The following is a 24612-nucleotide window of genomic DNA, read 5'->3' on the forward strand; positions in this document are numbered from 1 at the left end:
AGCGTAACAACAATAAATTTTAAATGTAATTTGGTCTCTATCTTTGTATTTCAATAGGATGTAAACTCTTGAGTTAAACACCTTCACGATAGAGATAAAGTTTAAAATCAAAAAGAAATTTAACATGAAAAAGAAGATATATTGAAAAATTATTTAATGTCAACATTACTGTTAGGTGAAAATGGCTAGGATGAAATGGATTTGGACTAAAAGATACTATCCAAAATCTCAAATTTGGATAATTAGTTTTTAGGTTATTTTATTTGTTTTATTTCCTATAATCATAAAAAGATTCAACATCAAATGTTATATGCCAAGGGAAAGCTTCAACACCAGATGTTACATGCTAAGGTCAAAGCTTTAGCACTATATATTACACGCCAAAGCTTTTTTCTTCCTATTGATGTTACATGCCAAGGCATGAATAACTTTGTTGCACTCTAAGGCATGTTATACTAGACTTGGATCATTGAAAAACTTAACACCTATAAACTCAAGAACCCATTGTTACTCACTATGCCGTTCTTTTTGGTCTGTAGATCAACAATGAGATGGCGAGACATAAACAAATAGAGGGTTTTGTGAATGTAAACCAATAAATCCAAGAACATGTTATCTTACATGTCATGCTCTTTGATCATATGACAAGATAACAAGAGATAGTGATAGCGGTAAAATTAGAGAAAGTTGGATGACGAGAGAGAAAAATGGAGAGCACAATAGAATTGGGACTAAAACAAATGAATGGCGAGAGAAAAAATTTGAGAGCACTTGAATATGAAGAGGTTCATTAAGGGTAATTTTGTACAAAAATCTTTTATCTTGGCAAAAACAGTTAAAATTAAAAAGAAGGTTATTTTTGAAAATACTCTATCTTTTAGACTAAAAACAAAATCGCCCCTTAATTAAAATATCCTTCATTATAATTTATGAATTTTAATTTAAAATATTAAAAATTTATAACACTACAAAACTAGAGGGCATTATTGATGAAAAATTTCATTGGTAATACATAATATTCTGTCAGTATCATGCTTCACCAATAAAATATTCAATAGGTAGTCGATTGGAAAAGAAATCAGTAATGCAAAATCCATCGGTAACAAAATTTTTTGTCATTAAAGTGCCAATCAAAATTTTCATCTGTCGTTCTGTCAGCAAAGAGTTGGTTTTGTCAGTATTCATTGAAATCCATCGATAATTAATGACGAAACATGATCCATCAAGAATTTTGTGGGTAATTACGAAAGAAATTGCTGACGGATTATTGACGAAACCAACTTTGAAGTTGCAAGCCGTATCCATTGGCAATTTTCAATTCCATCGATAATCTGTAAGTATTGCGTATGAACTCCATCGAAAATTCTATTAGTAACTGATGAAATCCATCACTAATCGATGAACTTCGTCGGTAATTCTATCGATAAAACAGAAAGTGCAGGTTTTTTTTTTGGGAATTAAATTTGTCCTGTTTATAAAAAAATTATTATTTGATGCTGTTATTAATAAAAATCTAATAGAAAATATGCATATAGAAAATGCCAAACAAATAAAAAATATGACAATCTAATAGAAAATGTTATTAATAAAAAAATTCTAATGTAAATATCTAATAATAATCCACATATTCTATCGACAAATCTCAATGAAGGGGTGGGGTGGCTATTGCTGTGGTGGAGGTTGTCAAGGCTCGGACTCGTTTAGCTAAGGTTGTGATCTCCTTGGTCCAAATACATTGATCAACAAACCCTTAATGTTAGTGAAACCCATCATCAAGTTCTTCACATCACTTAGCAATTGTCGATATCTCTTAAGCTCAAGTGTAAGAGTCGACATAGGATGTGGTGCATCGTTAGAGCCATAAGCAGACTCAGACATCGCGGTTGCAGCTAAAAGTCTCGAAGTAGGGAATTGGGTGCCAAATTCGCATATGTGAATCCAAGTACTCATCGACTCTCCAATGGCCTCGGTCCATGCCTTTGGATCAAACGTTGGCTGGCTTGACGACTCTATCCATGAAGGGAAGTTATAGATAATGAGCATTACTGGTCAAATAGAATACGGTGTTAGCTCAAATGGACTGAAACCATCTGAACATAAATCGAGTTTGACGCTGTGAGGCTAATAGATAAATGGCTGGTGGGTCCGAGTAAAGTGTTGTCAAGCCTCCCCATCAACAGGATACCTAAGCACTCCATTAGTAGATTAATATGTGGCATGCCATGTCATGTGTTCTGTAGTTTTGCTTGACATATATAGCCTCTACAATCTCAGTGTTAGTGGAAATTATTGCAAAATCTTATAAGGAACTTTTTTATCCTTTCCTCCCCTTGATTTATCCGGTTTATATTGAGGATGACCACATCATGGACACTAAAACAACTAGAAATATTCATTATAAAACAACACGCAATTTTTCTTACATGCATGAATTTTTGGATAGCCGAGCCCAAGTTCTTTTAGCTGTGTCTTCATTCTATAGAAGTTTTCCAGTAATGTTTCATCTGATGGCAACATCTCCTTCAATAGATGCTTCAGACAATTAAAGCATGCTTGACTCATGTTAAACTTTGACTACACTTTCATTAACTAGGACATAGCAAACAATTTTGTGTGTTTCTCGCATCCAACCCATAAAGGAGCATCGATATCATTTAACAATCAGAAGAATGATGCAGTGTTAAGATTCAGATCTTCAAGAAAGACCTGTTTTTCTTAGGTTTTATCATTGAAGTGAAACTTCGATCATAAAGCATCCATAACGATTACAACATATGGATTTTCTACTATCACTTCATTAACTACTTCATTTTGCTCCCCAAAAAAAATCTCAATGATTTGTCGACATGGAACGATTCGCCATGTGCATCCCATATTGAGTACGCACTAGTGAACCTTTTACAAAATAAGTGTTCTTGAACTTTATCAGCACCTAAGAACTTGCTATTCATACACTGAGAGTAAAGACATATGATCTTATTCTTAGTCACCTATATTGGTTGATTGAATGCAAATAAACTAAATTCATCTACGCCATTGACAAATTCTTTAGAAAAAAATCCACTTAAATCCACTTGGGAATACATCCAACTTTGATCTCGTTCCATTATGAGAAAAACAAAATTATAACGAACATATGATGTTGTTCATTATTAGATGTTAACACAAACATCAATCGAACACAAAATCCAACAAAATACTATTCGTAATTATTTGCTTAATTACGAATATAATTACCCTCAAGTAAATTTTACCCTAAACTAATTAATTCCCTAGGTCTTTAAATAATTACCCTAAAGTAAATTTTATATAATTAATTAATATAATTATTTTCTTAAATAGTTATAACACATTACAATCCATCAACAAATTAATTAATTTAAATATTTTAAAAATTAAATAATATTACTAATTTTGTTAATTGCTTAATTACTAAAAAATTTTATTCATTTCGTTAGTTTAATTATTTAATTATTTATGTCAAAACCTTAATTAATTTAAATAATTTTTAATTATCTTCAATTAACTAATTAAATTATTTGACTAATGAGTAATCTTATAATTAATACATTATATTACTTAATTAACTTAATCATTTAACTTCGTTATTAACACCTTAAGTCATTAATTTAAATATTTTCAAAATTCAATAATATTACTAATTTTGTTAATTGCTTAGTTACTAAAAAATTTTATTGATTTCGTTAGTTACATTATTAAGTTATTTCTGTAAAAACCTTAATTAATTTAAATAATTTTTAATTATCTTCAATTAACTTATTTAATTATTTGATTAATGACTAATACTTATAATTAATACATTACATTACTTAATTAACTTAATCATTTAACTACGTTATTAACACTTTTAATTAGTCATTAATTTAAATATTTTTTACGTTAAATAATATTACTTATGTAGTTCATTGCTTAATATGTCACGACCCGGTACTCCCCTCGAGCCCGTGACAACCGCCGCGACGTCCCAGTAGACATTTGTGACCTGGAATGCTAACCGGAATCCTGCAAGGCTTTAGTACCATTTTTCTAGTCTCCCCTGTGAGTAATCATCGCCAAACCTTGTTTTTAAAGAATTTTAAGCTTTTTTCCCTTCAAAACCGTGGAAAAATAATTTTGACCTCACATGGGCGTTTTCGTCATTTTTCCTCAAAAGTTTCGAAACCAGCTAAAAATGTAGTATGCGAGTGTAAAACACATAATTCGTAATCAAAAATAAATTTAAACGTCTAAGACTTTCATTTAAAAATGAAATTATAACTATTTGAATATAATAAAGATATAGAATAAAATATTTAATTTTCTCATAAAACAATATTTTTAGAACACTGCGTAAATAATTTTTGTAGCGTAAAAGCAAAATAAATTCATATATACTGTAATACAGTAATCCAGAGTAATTAATTTAATTTACGGTAACAAGTGGACCCCCAAATGACAAAAATGAATGAAGGCTGCAAACTTACAGTTTTTGAGGAAGTAAAGCCAACTGTAGCCTTTGACGATATTAGCTATCTACAGCTTATACTGAGCCTAAAATGATTGAAAATGAGGGTGGTGAGATTATAAAATCTCAGTGAGTAAACAGATACCATCTAAACCATCTAAAGTCGAGTAAATGGAGACAGATAAAACAATTTAACATACTAAAATTCATCACCTTTCAGTTTGTTTCAACCAAATAAAATTAATTTATATAAATCGAGTAATTAACGTGGCTTATGAATTTCTTAAAACTTGGCTCATGCTAAAAATTATTCTCATACTCAGTTATCAGGGATACCTTGACCGAGGGCTATCCCAAACCGAGTCCGCCAAGGCTATTAAAAAGTTATATACTCATAAATCATGTTTTTATTTAGAAAATATAGTCGTTCCTTGGCTTTGGTTGAGTTCGCCCTCATGTGGTAGTTTGACGTGAAGTGAACTCTAAAAGTTATACCTCGGGAGTTACCCTACTCGCCTTTCCAACTAAGGTAAAATATGTCAAGATTCCGTGCCTCTCTAATAGGCTAGTCCACAGAACCCAGCCCACTGCAACAAGCAATACCCACTAGACAATAAAATTTTGATAGTATGACGTGACTAATATTATACTACCCAGCCTGTAAATGTAAAACATAACAATTCATACAGTTCACCAAAAACACAACCCAGCCAGTCATGCCAACACATTAACATAAGCCATCAATTCAAATCATAAATTTACAACACATTAGGGGTCTCCAATTACTTTATTTTCAAAATCATCATTCAATTTTAAGACAATTTATAAAATCTTTTTATTTAAACACATTTTGTTTATAAACATAAAGATTTACCATTTAAACCCATTTTCCATAAAATCATAAAATTAGATAAAAATCACTTTAGATTATTAAGACAATAGTAAGGTTACTCACAATGTCTAAAGTGTGAATTTTTGAAGTACTCTGACTACTGGTCCTCGGATGCAATTTCGTTACCTTTATTAGAGGACTCACTACCTTGACATACTACAAAATCGAGAAACTTACTACTTTGGTACTAAATCAAAATTAAACTAATTTAGACTACTAATGTATGATATGGAATGCAAAATGCACAGGTAACCATCTAATCTTTGGTATTGGCCTAATTCGTCTTATTACCCGATTAATTGGCCAATGTGTCCAATTTAGCTCTAAATTGCTCCATTTCTTTTCCAATACCTTAATTCACCAAACACAAGTCAAATAACCTAAAATTTGGCAAAACCATCTTCACTTTGTTTCTTAAAATTTTTCGTCAATAATGGTGCATTAACACCGTGATTTTTCCTACTTAATTTTCTCACCATTATTCATCATTTTCTAAGCCATTTCTCTTGAAATAATAACAATCCATCACCCACACACATCAAGGAAGATTCAGCCAATGAAGATTCATGGGAAAAATGGATTCTTTTCTTGTTGTTTTGCTTCTAGACATGGTAAACTAACTAAAAATACTAACATAACTTGAAATCAAATCAATCCAACATCATTCTCTCTCCATACCCATTTGGCTAGCCATGAATTCACCATGAAAACATGAAATTTAACCATGAAAAATAAGGAGAAATGCATGGAAAAGAAAGATCTCAAGCTTAATTGAAAAATTTTACCTTTTTTTTTCACTTGTTTCCTTAAAATTTCACACTTTTCCCTTGAATTTTTTCACCTAGGGTTTGTTCTCTTCCTTTTCTTTTTTTTTTCTTCTTTGGTCTTGGTTTGGCCAGCCATATGAAAGAAAATAGGCTAATTTTATGCTTATTTTAAAGCAAAATAAATAATGGATATAAACTTGACACGTCACCATATTATTGGTCCATTTGTAATTTCTTAACTATTAAGCTTTCTTTCTCCCCCACTTAAATTCCTTCAATTATCCATGATAATATTGGATAAAGTCCATGTGCTGGACAAGTGTCGGGTGGTGTAAAATTATAATTTTTCCCCTGGGGTGGCAAAATGACTATTTTACCCCTATGTTTCGAAAAATATCGGGATTACAAATTTTCACTTCTTAACCTCAAATCATACTCCAATAAGTCAAATGTGATCAAAATCTTTCAAAAAAAATTTTCCATTTTGTCCTCGAGTGGCAAAATTATCATTTTGCCCCTAGATAGTAAAATTTTCGGTTTAACTCCAAATTGATCCTCGAACTCCAAATCACCATTTTAAATCATTCCTAAATTGTAAAATTTTCAATTTCACCCTAAAATCTCTATTTGATCTAGTTCGAGGCTTAAATCAACTTTGTTGTACCTCTAGGTACAATACCGACTTTGGTAAATTTTTCGAAACTCTCCTAGCATGCAAACATGCTATCCATCACATGTATGTCATGACAAGTATTTTATAAGGCCAGGCTTTACATAATAATTAATTTGCCTAATTCCATTTGATTACTAAAATATATTTCCATTTTACTTAATTATCAAAGTTTGCTTAATTAATCAATATATTCAATTATACCCTAATTATTAGTAAACAACTAAAGCCTAAACCAACATTTTTCATCTAAACCCTAATTATACCCTAATATATTTTCTTTGCCAGCAATTGTATAGTAAACACCTAAACTGTAACAAATCAATTCCAAAATGCCAACAAAAACAAATTATCAAGCCATACAACCATTACAAAACCTCAAATAACAAATAAACACATTTGTTTTTCATTTCATTACAAACCAAATAATCCAATTGAATCAAACAATACTATGGTAGAAATTGGCAAATGAAACCCTAAATCCACAACAAGCAAAGTCACAAATATTCAAACAACAAAATCCTTAAATATTCAATTAATAAAAACCACAAAACCACAAATTAATGGGTGACTGTAAGTACCCAAAGAAGGAGAAGATTTTCCTAACTGAGGTAGGGGCAGCAGTAGGGGCGGCTCAACGGTGGTTGGCTAGTCGAAAAAGAATGATGGGGTGACGCTTTGGGTCTAGCAACATCGGCATGGGTTGGTCACTGGTGGATTGGTGGAGGCATTTAGGTGGGGCGAAAGGAGAGTTGAAGGGAGAGAAGATAAACTAGAGAGTGGAAAGAGAGAGTAGAATGGAGAAAAGTGTAAAAGAAGAAATGAAAAGAAGAATCTTGAGTAGGGATTTTATTAAAATTACCAATGGAATCACTGATGGATGATTCCATTGGTAATTAAAATAAGGTAAATAGGGGAAAATTCCCCTATGCAGATTTTAAATATGTATTACCGACAGATGATTTCGTCGGTGTTCTAAAAATTAATACGATGGAAATTTTGTCAGCATATCTATCGGTAATGTTCCCAACACTTAACCAAGTTACTAACCACACAGCTTGTCAGCTAGGTGATTGGTAAATTCCGCTAGTAACATATTACCAACGGAATTGTTCTGTCGCTAAATTTTTCACCATGTTACTATTCATGCACACCATTATATTAGCAATGGAATTCATTCTGTTGGAATATTTCGTCAGTATTTAGTTGGCAATCCGTCGATATTTCTCATAATCTTGTTCCATCAGTAGTACTCGGTAATTACCGATGACATTACGAATGGAATCAGTTCCACCAGTAAAAGGTGTTTTTCTTGTAATGTAATTAAAACTATGATATAATCTCTTTTTTTTTTCAATTTTCATTTTCTTTTTTACTTCTCTTTTCCTTCTTTTCTTTCCAACTCATTGGCCATGAGACGTGGTCGGTGTAATGGAGCATTGATCTGGCCGCTACAATGTTAGATCAAAGCTTCCCAAAGCTAGATTGGCTGTTGGAGCACTAAATTAGCCATCTCCATTGGAGGACGACGACAATGGTGGAAATTGAAGGAAATGGTCAAGGAAAATCTTTAATAACTTTATTTTTTCTTTAAAAACGTGAGGAAAATAGGAAACATTTGTGTGGGAAAACTATTTTTCTCTTTTCAGACTTCAGTAGCACTACAAAACAATCGCTCGATATGCAATTTTTTCTCATTTGAATAAGGACTTGCATGGGTCCTAGACGACATTTGAAAGCTACTTTTTTTCTTCTTTTAGGGGCCATTAATTAAAGTGACGCTTAGCTTATGCTGCTTTTTATTTTTCTTTTCTTTTATAAAAGACTTTGGAGTATGGTTACGACAAAGTTCATTCTAGTTTCAATCCATTTTAGTTACACAACGAGTTTAACCCTCCCCTCTCAATAGGGGTAATAAAATTTAGTCCAAAATGCAAACGGAAAAGCCACGAACTCATCAATTAATATGTAAATTAACGAAATTAAAATAAATGTTGCTCACAAGTAAATTTTTTCATCAATTAACTTTGATGAATGCAATTTTTAAGAGAGAAAAACTTTAAGCAAACGATTCCCCAACCAAAGGTTGAGGATGGTGAGGAAATCACATTTGAAGCTACGACGGTAGTAGTGAGGAGAAGTGTTCACTTCTTTTCAGCTCTACAAACAAAAGATGGCCACTGGCCCGCTGAGAATGCTGGCCCCATGTTCTATTTTCCTCCTTTGGTGATTGCTTATCTTCATTCCCTTAATTCTTCATTTCATTTTCCACCATTTGAGAGTTTTTATACAATCTTTACTATTTATTTTTTGACAATGGATGCCTATTATATGCACGGATTTCGTATTAAAAAATTTCAACCTCCAAGTTTTAATATATGTTCTTTCTGCATTGGAGCAATAAAGGTCATGTCTCTCTGTATTACAGGACATCTTCATACTATATTCTCTGCAGAGCATCGCAAAGAAATTCTCCGATACATTTACTGTCATCAGGTACATATCAATTGCTTTTTCATTTTGGTGCCCCCTTAGTTACATCCATTTTAAGTAGTATTAGACGTCATGGGAAGGCAATTTTGGTTTCAAAAGATACAATTGTCTTATCTATGTGTTGCAGAACGAGGTTGTTGGTTGGGGATTATACATAAGGGGTCACAGCACAATGTTTTGCACAGCTCTTAACTACCTTTGTATGCATTTATTGGGAGAGGGACCTGATGGCGGCCTCAATAATGCTTGTGAGAGAAGCCAAAAATGGATTCTTGATTGTGGGACCATACCCTAATGGAGGAAAACATGGCTTTCAGTATGTCTATCCCTACAACAATTAGCATCAATTTATTACTAAAGGAACATTCCACCCCATTTTTAGGGTTTAGGCTATAACAAAAAGCTACATTCAAATGATTATATTTCTTATTGTTATAGATACTTAGTGTTTATGAATGGTCAAGTTGCCATCCAATACCCCCGGAGTTTTGGCTCTTGCCTTCTTATTTTCCTGTTCATTCAAGTTTGTATAATTTTCTTAATTTTTTTTGGTGAATGAATATGGATTTTGGTTTAATTTGGGTTTTAGTCTAATAAGTGTGAAACCATGCAAACTAATGTATGGAAACAATCTAATGGATGAAGCAGAGATTTTTTTTATTTAGGACCAAAATGTTTGAGCCAGATGCATTTGATCAATTTTCCAAGCCATACTTGATTGTTTTATCATTTTCTTCCATTTTAACAATCATTATCAAATTAATTTGTGCAGCAACGATGTTCTGTTACTGTCGCCTCACTTACATGCCTATGTCATATTTATATGGAAGAAAATTTGTGGGTCCAATCACACCTCTCATTTTACAGTTAAGAGAAGAACTCCACATTGAACCCTATAATGAAATCAATTGGCGTAAAAAGCGCCATTTATGTGCAAAGGTATGTGTATTGTTAAATGTTGTGTCATACAATGTTTTATACTCTTAATTAAGGAAAATTGAACATTTGGAATGTGAATGGAAAATCTTTTATTGCAGGAAGATCTGCACTATCCCCACACCATGCTACAAATATTGCTTTGGGATAGTCTTTACATATTTACTGACCCTCTCCTTAATTGTTGGCCCTTTAATAAGTTGAGAGAAAAAGCTCTCAAGGTAACAATGAATCACATCCATTATGAAGATGAAAGCAGTCAGTACATTACCGTTGGATGTGCGAAAAAGGTGATGCAATTAAGTTAGAATTTGAATAACAGTGTTTGTGAAATATATATAACGCGTGCTTATTTAACAGTCGGTGCATTCTAAATGTTTATTTGTGAGCAGCCCTTATGTATGCTTGTTTGTCGGTTTGAAGATCCAAATGGAGTTTATTTTAAGAAGCATCTTGCTAGGATTGCTGACTATGTGTGGGTTGGAGAAGATAGAATAAAGCTGCAGGTTGGTAAGTAACTTCTCCCTCACAATAGTAGTGAAACATTAAAAACGTTTAACCTAAGCTTTTACAAAGAAAGTTATAATGTTGAAGCTAAGTATTCGCCTTTCGCTTGTAGAGTTTTGGGAGTCAAGTCTGGGATGCTAGTCTGACTCTCCAAGCTTTGCTTGCGAGCAAGTTATCTGATGAAATAGGACCTATACTAATAAAAGGACATAGCTTCTTGAAGAACTCACAGGTTCTAGATTTATATAGTTTCTTAAGTTTTATTTCACCAAAATGAAACTTGGAATTGATTGTTTGATATTGCTTGAAATTCAAGGCTAGGGATAATCCTCCAGATGACTTTAAAAGAATGTTTAGACACTTTTCTAAAGAATCATGGACTTTTTTTGATCGAGATCATGGATGGCAAGTATCTGATTATATTGCAGAAAGTTTGAAGGTGACTGATTTTGTTCAGACACAACATTGTGATTTTAGACATATTTAAAATAAGATTAATTCTCGAATTACGTGTCTATTTTTTTACAGTGTTGCCTATATTTTGCAATGATGCCACTAGAAATGGTTGGTGAGAAGATGGAACTAGAGCAATTTTATGATTCTGTCAATGTTATACTATCTTTACAAGTAAGGAATAGATTGTAATACCAATAATTTCATAGAGTAAAGTTTACTCAATGTCCTCTGGACAAGGTTTAGAAGCTTAGAGAAATAGATTCATGTGAAAGAATGTCAATTTCTATTAGGACAATATGTGATACAGGAGTGTATTATTTAGGTTACTTGCGCATTAGGTTAGGTTAGATTAAGTTAGCTTTTACTTGACTTATACTCTAAAAAAGTTTAAGTTAGGCTATTTCTTATTTATTTTTATTTAAGAATTGTAATAATCCCATATAGGAAAGTTAGAAGGCTCTTTTTCTTAGGGATAGTTATATAAAACTCTTTTGGCTTAATTGTTAAACACATTGAAGTTGAGAATTAATAAAGAATATTTTCTTTAATAATCAGGAGTGCTTATTTTCTCTAGACTCTTTTTAGAAGAGTAAGAGATTTTAGTATCGTTAGTTTGGCCAAACAAAGTGAGATTTTGGCCAATGTTCACCTTAGTGTGATTTTCTGACCTTGCCAAGATTGATGTTCACCTTAGTAGGGTTTCTAACCTCATTACAATTGGTGTTTTCACAACGCCTCGATGTCTTCACAATGCCCCAACATCAATTTGGTATCAGAGCGAAAGAATCATTATTCATTGTGTTGTTCAGGTTCATTGTTGAGTTTCAACTCTTCTTGTTCGAGTAATTTTGTTTGTTTATTGTTTTATAGTTTTGTCATCATTTTGTTCTACATCACCACATCATCATCACCACGTCATCACTGCCATAATTTTTGTCATTATTTGAGCCAACAACATGCCACCAAGACACCAAAATTGTCAAAAAGATGTTCACAAAATCAAGGTAGAGGAATTAGTCATCAAGTTCAAGAATTACAAGACCAACTTGCAAGACGTGATGTTATTCAAATCAACAACAGTAGCTCTAGTGATGAAGAGGATAATACTAATCCTTTCCATCAAGAATCATCTTTTGATGAAAAAGTACCTATATGTCATCTAAGAATTGCTGCTAATAGAGATTTGGGAATCAAGGTAGACACTCTTGAGTTTGAAAGAAGGCTTCACCCTGATGATTTTCTTTACTGGCTCTACACAGTGGAAAATATTTTTGAGCTCAAAGATGTTCCTGATGAAAAATGTTTAAAGCTTGTTGCAATTAAATTGAAGAAGCATGCCTCTGTTTGGTGGGAGAATCTCAAACAACAACGAGAAAGAGAAGGTTTTAACGAGATCAGAACATGGGATAAGATGCGTCGAGAACTTAAGCGTAAGTTTTTTCTTGAGCATTATCGACAAGAAATTTTTATGAAATTTCATAACTTGAGATGGAGAACAATGTTAGTGGAAGAATTTACAATGGAGTTCGAGCAACTTCACATGAAGTGCGATGTCTAAGAACTTGAAAAGTAAACTGTAGCTCGTTATCTTAGAGGTCTCAATGTTGAAATTGCAGATGTTGTTCAACTACAACCATATTGGAATTTAAATGATGTCATTAGATTAGCATTAAAGGTTGAGAAACAACGATCATGAAAAAGCTTAGTGAGTTCATCTAGACAAAAAACTTTACCTCAAATCGTGGGAGACAAAGTTTGATAACCATTTCGCCTCCAAAGGTAAAATTTTCCAAGAATGATAAAGAAACTGCTTCTACTTGTGCTTTTAATGTCAATAAGAAGTTCTTTAAATGTCAAAGATTTGGGCATATTGCTTCTGAATGTCTAAATTGAAGAATTAGCTCTTTAGTAGAAGAAGAAGTTATGGAAGAACCTATCATGGAAGAAGCAGGGGATGAACTAGAAATATTCAATAAAGATGAAATAGAAGAAGTTCTTACTAACCAAAGAGAAGTTCTTGTTTTTTGTCGTAACCTCAACATTGCTATGATGAGTGAAGATGAAAGTTGACTTTACCACATCATCTTTTAGACAAGGTGCACATCCCAAAGGAAGGTTTGCAATGTCATTATTGATAATGGAAGTTGTGAGAACGTTGTTGCCAACTACATGGTGACAAAGTTAAAGCTTCTAACTGAAGTATATCCTTATCTTTACAAACTACAATGGCTGAGAAAAGAAAGTGAAGTTAAGGTAAAAAAGCGTTGTTATGTTCAATTCTCTGTTGGAAATAAGAATCAAGATGAAGTCTGTTGTGATGTTCTCTCAATGGACATATGCGATCTGTTGTTGGGACACCCATGGCAATATAATCGTCGAGCTCACCATGATGGATGCAATAATACTTATTGCTTCATCAAGGGTGGAGTAAAAATTATGATGACTCCACTAAAGCCTGAAGATTGGCCAAAGAGATAAGAGGAAGATAAATCACTCATCTCTACGTCTAGCCTCAACAAAGTTTATCGTGAGTCAAGCCTCTTATACCTCGTATTAGTTTGTGAGGAAATGAAGTATCTCTATCCTTACCCACAGATGTCAAGCCCATAATTAAAGATTTTTGCAATGTTGTATCAAATGAAATACCCCATAAACTACCACCAATGCGAGATATAAAGCATGCCACTAATCTTATTCCAGGTTCTATAATTCCAAACAAGTCTGCTTATCGCAAGAGTATGTAAAAGCATAAAGAGTTACAACGTCAGGTTAAAAAACTTTTAGAGAAAGGTTTAGTGAGAGAAAGTGTTAGCCCTTGTGATGTTCTTAGTTTATTAATTCACAAAAAAAAGATGGAACATGGAGTATGTGCATTGATAGTCATGTCGTGAACAAAATCACCATCAAGTATTATTTTCCCATTCTTAGACTTGATGATTTGTTGGATCAATTGCATGATGCTGTTATTTTCTCCAAGATCGATCTGCATATTGGTTATCACCAAATTCGAATGCAACCTGAAGATGAATGGAAAACTGCATTTAAAACTCGTGGCTTGTATGAATGGACAATTATACCATTTGGTCTCTTTAATGCAACCAACACCTTTATGTGCCTAATGAACTAGGTATTTCACCTTTTTATTAGGAAGTTTGTTGTGGTTTATTTTGATGATATTTTGGTGTATAATAGAAGCCAGAAAGAACATTTAGAACATTTACAACAGATCTTTGAAGTACTTCAAGAGCAAAAGCCTTTTGCTAACTTAAAGAAGTGCGAATTTATGACAAATAAAGTCATCTTCTTAAGATATGTTGTATCAAGCCAAGGAATTGAAGTGGACTAAAGCAAAGTTAATTCTATTATCAATTGGCTAGTTCCAAAGTCACTTCATGATGCTTGAACCATTCATGAATTGACCTCATTTTACCGATGTTTCATCAAAAATTTTAGTTCTAATGCTACGCCACTTACTGAATGCCTTAAGCGAGATAGTTTTATATGGAGTACCAAAGCACAACATAGCTTTGAGGAATTGAAAAAAAAAACTACTAAAGCTTCTGTGCTTACACTTTTGAATTTTGATTTGGTGTTTGAAGTTGATTCTGATGCCTCTAATGTACTTATGGGTGTTGTTCTACCTCAATAAGGATGACTAATTACCTTTTTTAGTGAGAAACTCAATGATGAAAAGTTGAAATATTCAACGTATGGTAAAGAGTTTTACGCCGTTATTCGAGCCCTGGACCATTGAAGCCACTATTTTTGGCCAAAGGAATTCGTCTTGTATTTTGACCACGAAGCCCTTAAACATCTCAACTCCCAACACAAGCTTAATCACCGACATGTATCTTGGAGTGAGTTTCTTCAAGCCTTTCCAATTCTCCTCAAGCACAAGTCAGGTGTGCAAAACAAGGTAGTTGATGCTTTAAGTCGTCGCCTTGCTCTTCTCTCTACCTTACAATCAAAGGTTGTTGCTTTTGAAGTTGTGAAAGAATTGTATGAGAAAAATCTTGAATTTGGTGAGATATGGAAGTTTAGCTCTCAACATCCTTATCGAAAATTTCACCAACAAAAAGGGTATCTTTTGAAAGGTAACCAATTGTGCATTCTTTAATGTTCTTTATGTCAATCTATTATTTAAAAGCTCATAAAAGAGGATTAGTTTGACATTTTAAGAGAGACAAAACATTGACTCTTGTGAAGGAAATATTTTATTGGCCCAAGTTAGAACGAGATGTCATCTGACATATTAAAAGGTGTTGTACTTGCCAGATGGCCAAGCTTGGAAATCAAAACATTGGTACATATAGATCGTTACCCATTCCTAAAGCTCCTTGGGTAGATGTGAGTATGGATTTTGTTTTAGATTTACTAAGGACCTTAAGGCAAAAAGACTCTGTAATGGTAGTCGTCAACAGATTTTCCAAAATGGCTCATTTTGTGCCATACCATAAAACAAATGATGTTTCTCACATAGTTGATCTGTATTTCAAAGAAATTGTATGTCACCTTGAAATTCCAAAAACCATCAATTTTGATCGAGATGTGAAGCTCACGAATCATTTTTGGCAAACTCTTTGGAGGAAAATAGGGACTCACTTGTAATTTAGTTCAACAAGTCACCTTCAAACGGATGGTCAAACAGAAGTTGTCAAGAAATGTTTAGGAAACTTATTAAGAAGCTTTGTGGGTAAACACATTTGCCAATGGGATTTGTGTTAGCACAAGCAGAATTCTCTTACAATAATCCTATGGGCCAAACCACTAGAAGGTGTCCATTCGAAGTAATGTGTGGAAAACACCTTCTTAGTCATTTGAACCTTCTTTCGTTATCAGCTACTCGTGAATTTAGTGTTGATGCTGAAGAACGTGCTAAGCAAATCAAGAAGCTCCATGAAGAAGTTCGAGAAAAGATTATTCGTCAAACTACCAAATACCAAAAGCAAGACAATAAGGACAAAAAACCAACCAGTTTTAAGGAAAGAAACTTAGTGTGGATTCACTTAAGGAAAAAATGTTTTCCTAAGTCCCGTGCAAAATTATCTCCTCGAGCTATCAGACCATTTCGAGTCTTCGAACGTATTAATGAGGATGCTTACAAGATCGAACTTCTTAGAGATTATGAAGTTTCTTTTACCTTCAATGTAGTCGATCTCTCTCCTTACTATGGAGAAGACGAAGAAGACATGGATCTTGAAGGCAATTTTTCTCCAATCTAAGGAGAATGATACAAGAGTATATTATTTAGGTTACTTGTACATTAAATTAGGTTAGGTTAAGTTATTTTTTACTTTACTTGTACTCCAAGAAAGTTTAGGTTAGGCTATTTCTTATTTATTTTTATTTAAGAATTGTAATAATCCCATATAGGAAAGTTAGGAGGCTTTCTTCTTTAGGAATAGTTATATAAAGCCTTCTTGGCTTAATTGTTAGGCATATTGAAGTTGAGAATTAATAAAAAATATTCTCTTTAATAAGTAGGAGTGCTTATTTTCTCTATACTCTTTTCAGAAGAGTAATAGATTTTAGTATCGTTGGTTTGGCCAACTAAATTTAAATTTTGGCCATTATTCACCTTAGTGGGATTTTTAACCTTGCAAAAATTGGTGTTTTCACAATGTCTCGGTGTCTTCACAATGCCCCGATGTGAATATGTACTTACAATTAATTAGCACCAAAATTATTGAAGAAGACCATTGTAAAATCTAATATTCAGTAATAATGCATGCTTTAGTTTGTCCTAATCTATATTGGTTTAAATTATTGCAGAGTGAAAATGGTGGTTTATCTGCTTGGGAGCCAACAGGAGGTGGATTTTGGTGGGAGGAAATTAAAGTTCAATATTGTCAAGCCCGACCTTATAAAATATTTTCCATGTCATTCATATGATTGACAATATGCTTGCATACTTGGAAAGCCCCGAAAGAAAAATCGTTAAAAGACGACAATGTACCAAATAGTACAATTAAGGTAATTTAAGCCTCGAACTAGATCAAATAGAGAATTTAAAATGAAATTAAGAATATTAAAGTCCCAGAATGGTTTAATATGGTGATTTGGAGTTCGAGGATCAATTTGGAGTCAAACCGAAATTTTTACTGTCTAGGGGCAAAATGGTCATTTGCCACCTAGAGATACAATGAAAATTTTAGAAAAGAATTTTTTTTAGCGCCATTTGACTTATTGGAGTATTATTTGAGTATTTGAGTATAATTTGAGGGTTTGGCAGTGAAAAAGTTTAATTTCGGTGATTTCTAGAGTGTAGGGGTAAAATCGTAATTTTACCACCTGCGGATAAAATTTGAGATTTTGAGAGAATTTAGATCAAATTTGACAAATTGGAGAATGGTATGAGTATAAGGGATGAAAAATATGTCTATGGGCAAATTTTCAATTTTTGGGGCAAAAATGTAATTTTTGACTTTTACGGGGGCAAAAGTGTAAATTTCAAAAATTACTCCACCAAGACTTTGGATAAGTCTGAGAATTTTATCTAAGCTATGGATATGTGGGACAAGTGTATGGTGAAAATTTGGAAACAAATGGACGGCTAGAATTTAAGGAATTAATAAAACATTAAAAAATGAATAAAATAATATTATATTATTTTAGCCTTTAAAAAGGTAAAAATTCCAGAATTCTCATCTTCTTCAGCTGTCCAAACCAGGGGAGAAAAGGGGGAAAAAAACAAATAAGAACCCTACCTGAAAATTTGGGGAAAATCAAGAGAAATCAAGAAATCTAGCATTGAAAAGGTAAATTTCATTGATTTTTCTTGTGATTTTCACTACCCATGCATTTTTTTCTCATTTCCATGCAAAATTAGAAAGTGGGTATGGACACCCATGCTGGCCAAACCTCCATGGATGAGTTTTGAGCTTGATTTTTGGTTGATTTTAATTGAATTAAGTGATTTTAGTTAAGTTATATTGAAATATAGCAAAAATAAGCTAGAGATATAATTTTCTTCAATTGAAACCCATTATGCTGAATTTTCTAGGAGAATATTGGCTGCTGATCTTGATGTTTATTTGAGGAATTATGATGAATAATGATGAATTATGAGCCTAGAAAAATAATGGGAATTTTCAGAGCAAAAATATAAATTTTTACCCACTAGGGGTATTTTCGTAATTTGCTATCGAGACTGATAATTTGCACCACACTGAGGGACATTAAGTCAATTTGGGTGCAATTGAGGTATAGAAACTGAAAAAAATTAATTTGGAGTTTAAACAGACGCATATATCGATTTATCGGGTAAAAGATCGAAATAGGCTAACACCGCATTTAGGCAAAAATTTAGACATTTTTGCATTCCATATCAAGCATTAGTAATCTAAATTAGTTTAATTTCAATTTAGTACCAATGTGGTGAATTTCTCGATTTTGTACTATGTCAAGGTGGTGAGTCCTCCAATAAAGGAAAGGAAATTGCACTCGAGGACCAGTAGTCTGAGTATTTCGAAAATCCCCACTCTAGACACGGTGAGTAACCTTACCATCATTTTAATTATCTAAAGTATGTTTTTATTCGGTTTTGGTGAATTTTATGAAAATGAGTTCAAATGGTAAATTTTTATGTTTTGTAAACAAAATGAGTTTAAATGAAAATATTTTATAAATTGTCTTGAAACGAAATAACGATTTTGAAAATAGAGTAATTGGAGACCACTGATTTGTTGTAAATTTAAAATTGAATTAATGGCTTATGTTATTATATTGGCATGACTGGCTGGGCTGTGTTTTTTATGAATTGTATGAATTGCTTTATTTTACCCTTGCAGGCTGGGTAGTAATATATTAGCCCTGTCATGCTGTCAAAATTTTATTGTATGGTGGGTTTGACCTGCTGCAGTGGGCTGGGTTCTGTGGACTAGCCTATTAGAGGGGCACAGAATCCTGTTATATATTTACCTCGGTTGGAGAGGCGAGTAGGGTAACTCCCGAGATATAATTTTTAGAGTTCACTTCACGCCAAACCACCACGTGAAGGGGAACTCGGCCAACGCCAAGGAACGACTATGTTTTCAAAATAAAAACATGACTTTCTAATAGCCTTGGCGGACTCAGTTGGGATAGCCCTCGGCCAAGGTATCCCAGTTAACTGACTATGATAATAATTTTTGGCATGAGCCAAGCTTTTTAAGAAATTCATAAGCCATACTGATTACTTGCTTTAAATAAATTGATTTCATTTGGTTGAAATAAGTTGAAAGATGATAAATTACAGTTTGATGAAATGTTTTAATAGTCTCATTTTACTCGACTTTAGATATTTTGAGTGATGTTTGTTTACTCACTGGGATTTTATAATCTCACCACCCTCATTTTCACCCATTTCAGGTTCAGAATAGATTGTAGATAACTGATATCGGCGAGGATTACAGTTGAACTTGCCACATCCAAAGACTGTAGGTTCATTTCTTTTGATACTTTTGGTCATTCGTGGGCCCACGTGTCACTGTAAATTAAATTCTATACTTTGGTTATCTGTATTACGGTATGTAAGAATTTATTTTTCTTTTACGCTATAAAAATTATTTATGCAGTGTTCTTAAAATATCGTTTTATGTGAAAATTGAATATTTTATTGAATATTTTTATTTTATTATAACAATTATAATTCCATTTTAAACGAATGTTTTAGAAATCCAAAATTATTTTTGATTAAGAAGTATGTGTTTTCCACTTACATACTATATTTTTAGATGATTTTGAGATTTTTGGGATAAATGACAAAAATACCCCTGTGAGACGAAAATTATTATTTTATTTGTTTAAGTTGGAAACAGTTTAAAATCTTTTGAAATGTGGTATTTGGAAACAGTTACCCACAGGGGAAATGAGAAGCTGATATTAAAGCCTTGCGGGATTTCGGTTGACATTCCGGGTAATGAATGTCAATCGAGACGTCGCGGCGGTTGTCACGGGCTCGATGGGAGTTCCTGGTCGTGACAAATATTTTGGACTAAGCCTTGTCTTACTAAACTCAAGGAAAATACATTACAATACCAAAGTTCTCTAAAAATTACTATCCATTCAAAAATGTCTACATTTGCTATCAATTAATAGCACTTTTGACTAGTAAACTTTTCTTTAATTATATTTAGTGGCTCAATCCAGTAGAGTTTCTGGAGGATCTGGTCAAAGAATATGAGTAAGAGCCTTATCTTTTCCTTTCATTAATTATTTAATTAAATGGGAAATGAATTTCTTTTAGACTAATAAAAAGAGTAATTTAGATATGTCGAGTGCACTTCATCTTCCATCCAAGCACTAGATCTTTTCCAGAAATTATACCCTGAGCATAAAAAAAGAGAGATTGCAAATTTCATGAGCAAAGCTGCACAGTTCCTCGAAGAGACACAGTATCTTGAAAATTCTTGGTAAAATATAAGTCTCTTAATTTGTTGAAATATCAGTCATGTTTCAAAGATTGATGGAGTTCACCAAAATCTTGACATTATTGACAAGCATTCCTATAGGTATGGAGTTGATTTTTTGCTTAAAACACAAAAAGAAGATGGTGGTTGGGGAGAGAGCTACCTTTTTTGTCCCAAAAAGGTAATTAATAGCTTTAAGTTTTTTTATCTAATTTGAATTCAACTTTTAGAACAAAAAATATATACATGCACTTATTATTAATTCAAATGCAATTCTCTCCTTCAAAATGTAATATAAAAAATTATAATATATGTAATTATTTTTTATTTCTTGTTGATACAAGTATATATACCTAGTGAAGGAAATCAAACAAATTTGGTACAAACTGCACTGGCTTTGATGGGTTTAATTATCGGTGGCCAGGTATGTTTATATACACATTAACAAGGATTCTATGAATCTCATGTACCAAAAATGCAAAAGCTAATCTATAACTTGTTGCGATGTTTGTTTCGTAATCACTGTATACATGCTACTCTTTTGTGATAGGCTGAGAGGGATCCTACACCTCTTCATCGAGCTGCAAAATTGTTGATAAATTCTCAACTGCCAGATGGTGATTTTCCCCAACAGGTAACTGTCTAATATATGTATATATACCATTAAAAGAAAAGGAAAAATAAATATTTAACCAGTTACAATATGACTAAATTTAAGTTAAAGAAGTAAAAGTGTACTATAAAATAGGAACACCTGGATAGGAATTATAAATATTTGCAAAATGTGGGTACACCAACAATTTTCTATTTACCCAAAATAAAAAAAATTATTTGCTTATATTGGAATTCAAATGAATGATGGCAGGAACTCGCAAGAGTTTTCATGAGGAACTGCATGTTACACTACGCATTGTACAGGAACGTCTTTCCACTGTGGGCTCTAGCTGAGTATCGCAAGCATGTTTGGCAAGGTATTTGAATCAAAAGGAGGATTATATTCTATGATCAAAGTAAAAACAAAAGAAACCAAAGCAATTGATTTACATTACTTTTGTTTCTCTTTTTATAAAAACCAAAGTCAAAACTGTATGGAATTTAGATTTTTAATATTCATTGTTGTTTAAAATTAACTTTAATTTGTATTTACAGTTGAGCATTTAACTTATTGGTTAGTATATAATCTCTCTCCCAAAAAAAGCAAGGCTCGAATCTCTCTTCCCCTAAATATAAAAAAAAAAATTTAATTTGTATTTGATTAGCACAAATTAGTTAAGTTAGTCTAGTCAGCATATAACTACTTATGTTTATTGGTTCTAGTTTGCTTTAGTTACTTTTATTGGTTTACAGTTGTTATCACAATAATTAAAAGTTACTAATTAAGCATAGCTACTATATAGATTTAATGGATAAAATTGCCCTTATCTTTAGATCTGTTAGAATTTAGTTTTTTGTTGCAGTATATAAGTTGGGTTTCTATAACAATTTAGTAAGTGAAAATTCTTCACAAATTCCTATTCTTGCAAACTTTCCTTCTATTTTCACATGATATTACAGCACTAAGCTAGGGTTTAATTAAGAATTTTTTTTTATAGAATTCTTTAAAAATGAACAATTTGATTGACTCATTCTTTTCAATCTCAGTTTCATACTGTCAATTTCTTCAAATTCATTAAGTTCTCTCACTAATTGAGGATCCACATTCTATTTTTTCCTACACCGTTCAAAGCATCACGAGTTCGTGATTATTAAACCAAAACTCATTTCCAGTAATTATTCTTCCTGTAGACAATCATTCACTCTTGCTTTATCAATCCCTAACAAAATTGGTTCATTTTTTTCTCGAACAAGGATGTTTTATTAAGTATAAGCTGGACAACTTGCAACATCTCATATGATGAGATGGTATCAACATCCTAGTCCCCTGATAGCAGTTTAGTATAATCAATTCAAAACATACAACACCTCACTTTGACCTAGACAAATTAATTTGACGTACATGAACCCTAATTAATCATATATTAGACATATTAGAGATGAATAAACTCAAACTTGATATGATGGACTGAGTACCAGACTAAAGGATGCTCGACCAGAAGAAAAAGAAGCAAGTCTGAGAAATAAAGGACTAAAAGCATCGTTTAAATAAAGCAAAGCAAGACTAGGCATATGAATGAAAACATTTTCACTACAAGAAAACAGGTTTTTTCCAAGGAAAAAAATTTCGTTGGAAATTTTCAACGAAATTTTAACAAAAATGCCAACTAATTTTTCTGACGGATTTTCAACGGAATTTTTCCATTGGAAATCCGTTGAAAAATTTTTTTGTGGCCAAAAAATTTCAGCCACCACTTTTTCTGATGGAATTTCCAATGGATTTTCGTTGGAATTTTCCAACGAAAAATTTTTCGATGGAAATCCGCCGAAAAGTTAAAAGATTCAAAAAATTTTGAAGCTCGGTAAAATTTCCAACAGAATTTTCCGTTGGTAATAGTATTATTTTAATTTTTTTTCTTAAAATATTTTATACTTTTTATGAATTTTATTAATCTTTTATAAAAAATAGATATTAATAAAAGCAAATACATACATATTGAAGTTTATAATATTTAAAAGTTTAAGTATGTTTTCCTTTGATTAATTTTGTACATTTTTTAAAACTTTATTGAATCATACATTATAAATTAATTTTATAACATTGAAAAATTTATAAAAAGAACAAAATAAATTTGTTAATTTTATAAAAATACATGATAAGATATAATAATCAATTAAACAAAAAATAATAATACTTTATGTATGTTTTAATTGTAATTAGTTAATATATATAAATTAAGAAGATAGATTTATAATAAACTTATTAATATAATATATTTAAAATATATTAATTTATTATATCTATGTATACAAATTAAAATCATAGCTATAGAATATATATATATATAGATAAACCTGCATTATTCGCAATATATATATATATATAACCTATTGTATTAATATGAAAGTTCAAGTTATATTCTTTAATTGATATAACTTCATAATTGATATAACTTCATAAGTTAATATATATATATATATATATATATATATATATATATATATATGTGTGTGTGTGTGTGTGTGTGTGTGTGTGTGTGTGTGTGTGAGATATTAAAATATCCTACATATATATAGTTGTATGTTTTATACGTAAGCTTATAGTAAATTTCATTTATATGATTACAGTTATTAATTTTATTAGTTATTATCATACTTTTTATAAAATTATATTGACAATTAATTATACAAATTTTGTAATATATATCAAAGTATAATCTATAATTTGTGTCATAAATATATGTATGTCATAAATTTAGTAATATAACATTATGTTTTCTATTGAGTAATATGAAAAAAATTAATTTATTAATAAAATTTAAAATATTCAAATTTGTGTTAGGGTAAAGACTTGAACTTCTGACCACATGTTAAATGAATTAGACTTTAACAAATTCTACCACCTGCCCAAACTGTTTTGAAAGCTCCCCAACTTAATTTTAAAAGAAACCAAACCGATATAAGTCAAATAGAAATCCTTGTGCCTCTCAGTTTCCCCAAATCCTCAACTTTGCTTCCCTTTCTTTTACTGACCAAACCCTACAGAGAGAGCAACAAAAATAAAAAAGCCCTAGTTTTTTTTTCTAGCAACCAAACCGCAACTTTCTATCAAAAACAAAAAAAGACCAAAAAAAAAGAAAAAATAAAAAAAATACGCCATTTAAAAATGAGAGAAACGACGTAGTTTTGGGATTTCTTGATTTGGGTTTCTAGGATTAGATTTTTATTTTCTGGTTTATTGGTTGAAGTTTATAAGGGAAAAGTTTAGGGAGCTATTGCCATCGGTTTAAGGGAGAAAGAGAAGGTTGAGTGGCGTCAATAGAAGAGAGAGAGGGAGAAAGGTTTCGGCGTCAGTAAAGGGGAGAGTTTTTTGGCTTAGGTGCGCCACCGGCACGAGAAAGAGAGAAGATTGGGTTGCTATCAATTAGGTAGAAAGGCCAAGG

General features: G+C 32.0%; 1 pseudogene; it reads left to right on the top strand.

The window, feature by feature from the left end:
- Positions 1-21559, top strand: part of LOC108662412 (lupeol synthase-like) — a 51781-nt pseudogene extending 30222 nt beyond the window's left edge.
- The last annotated feature ends 3053 nt before the right edge of the window (positions 21560-24612 follow it).

Source organism: Theobroma cacao, chromosome 6, assembly GCF_053813885.1.
Source record: "Theobroma cacao isolate CCN51 chromosome 6, ASM5381388v1, whole genome shotgun sequence".
NCBI classification, from domain to species: Eukaryota; Viridiplantae; Streptophyta; class Magnoliopsida; order Malvales; family Malvaceae; genus Theobroma; species Theobroma cacao.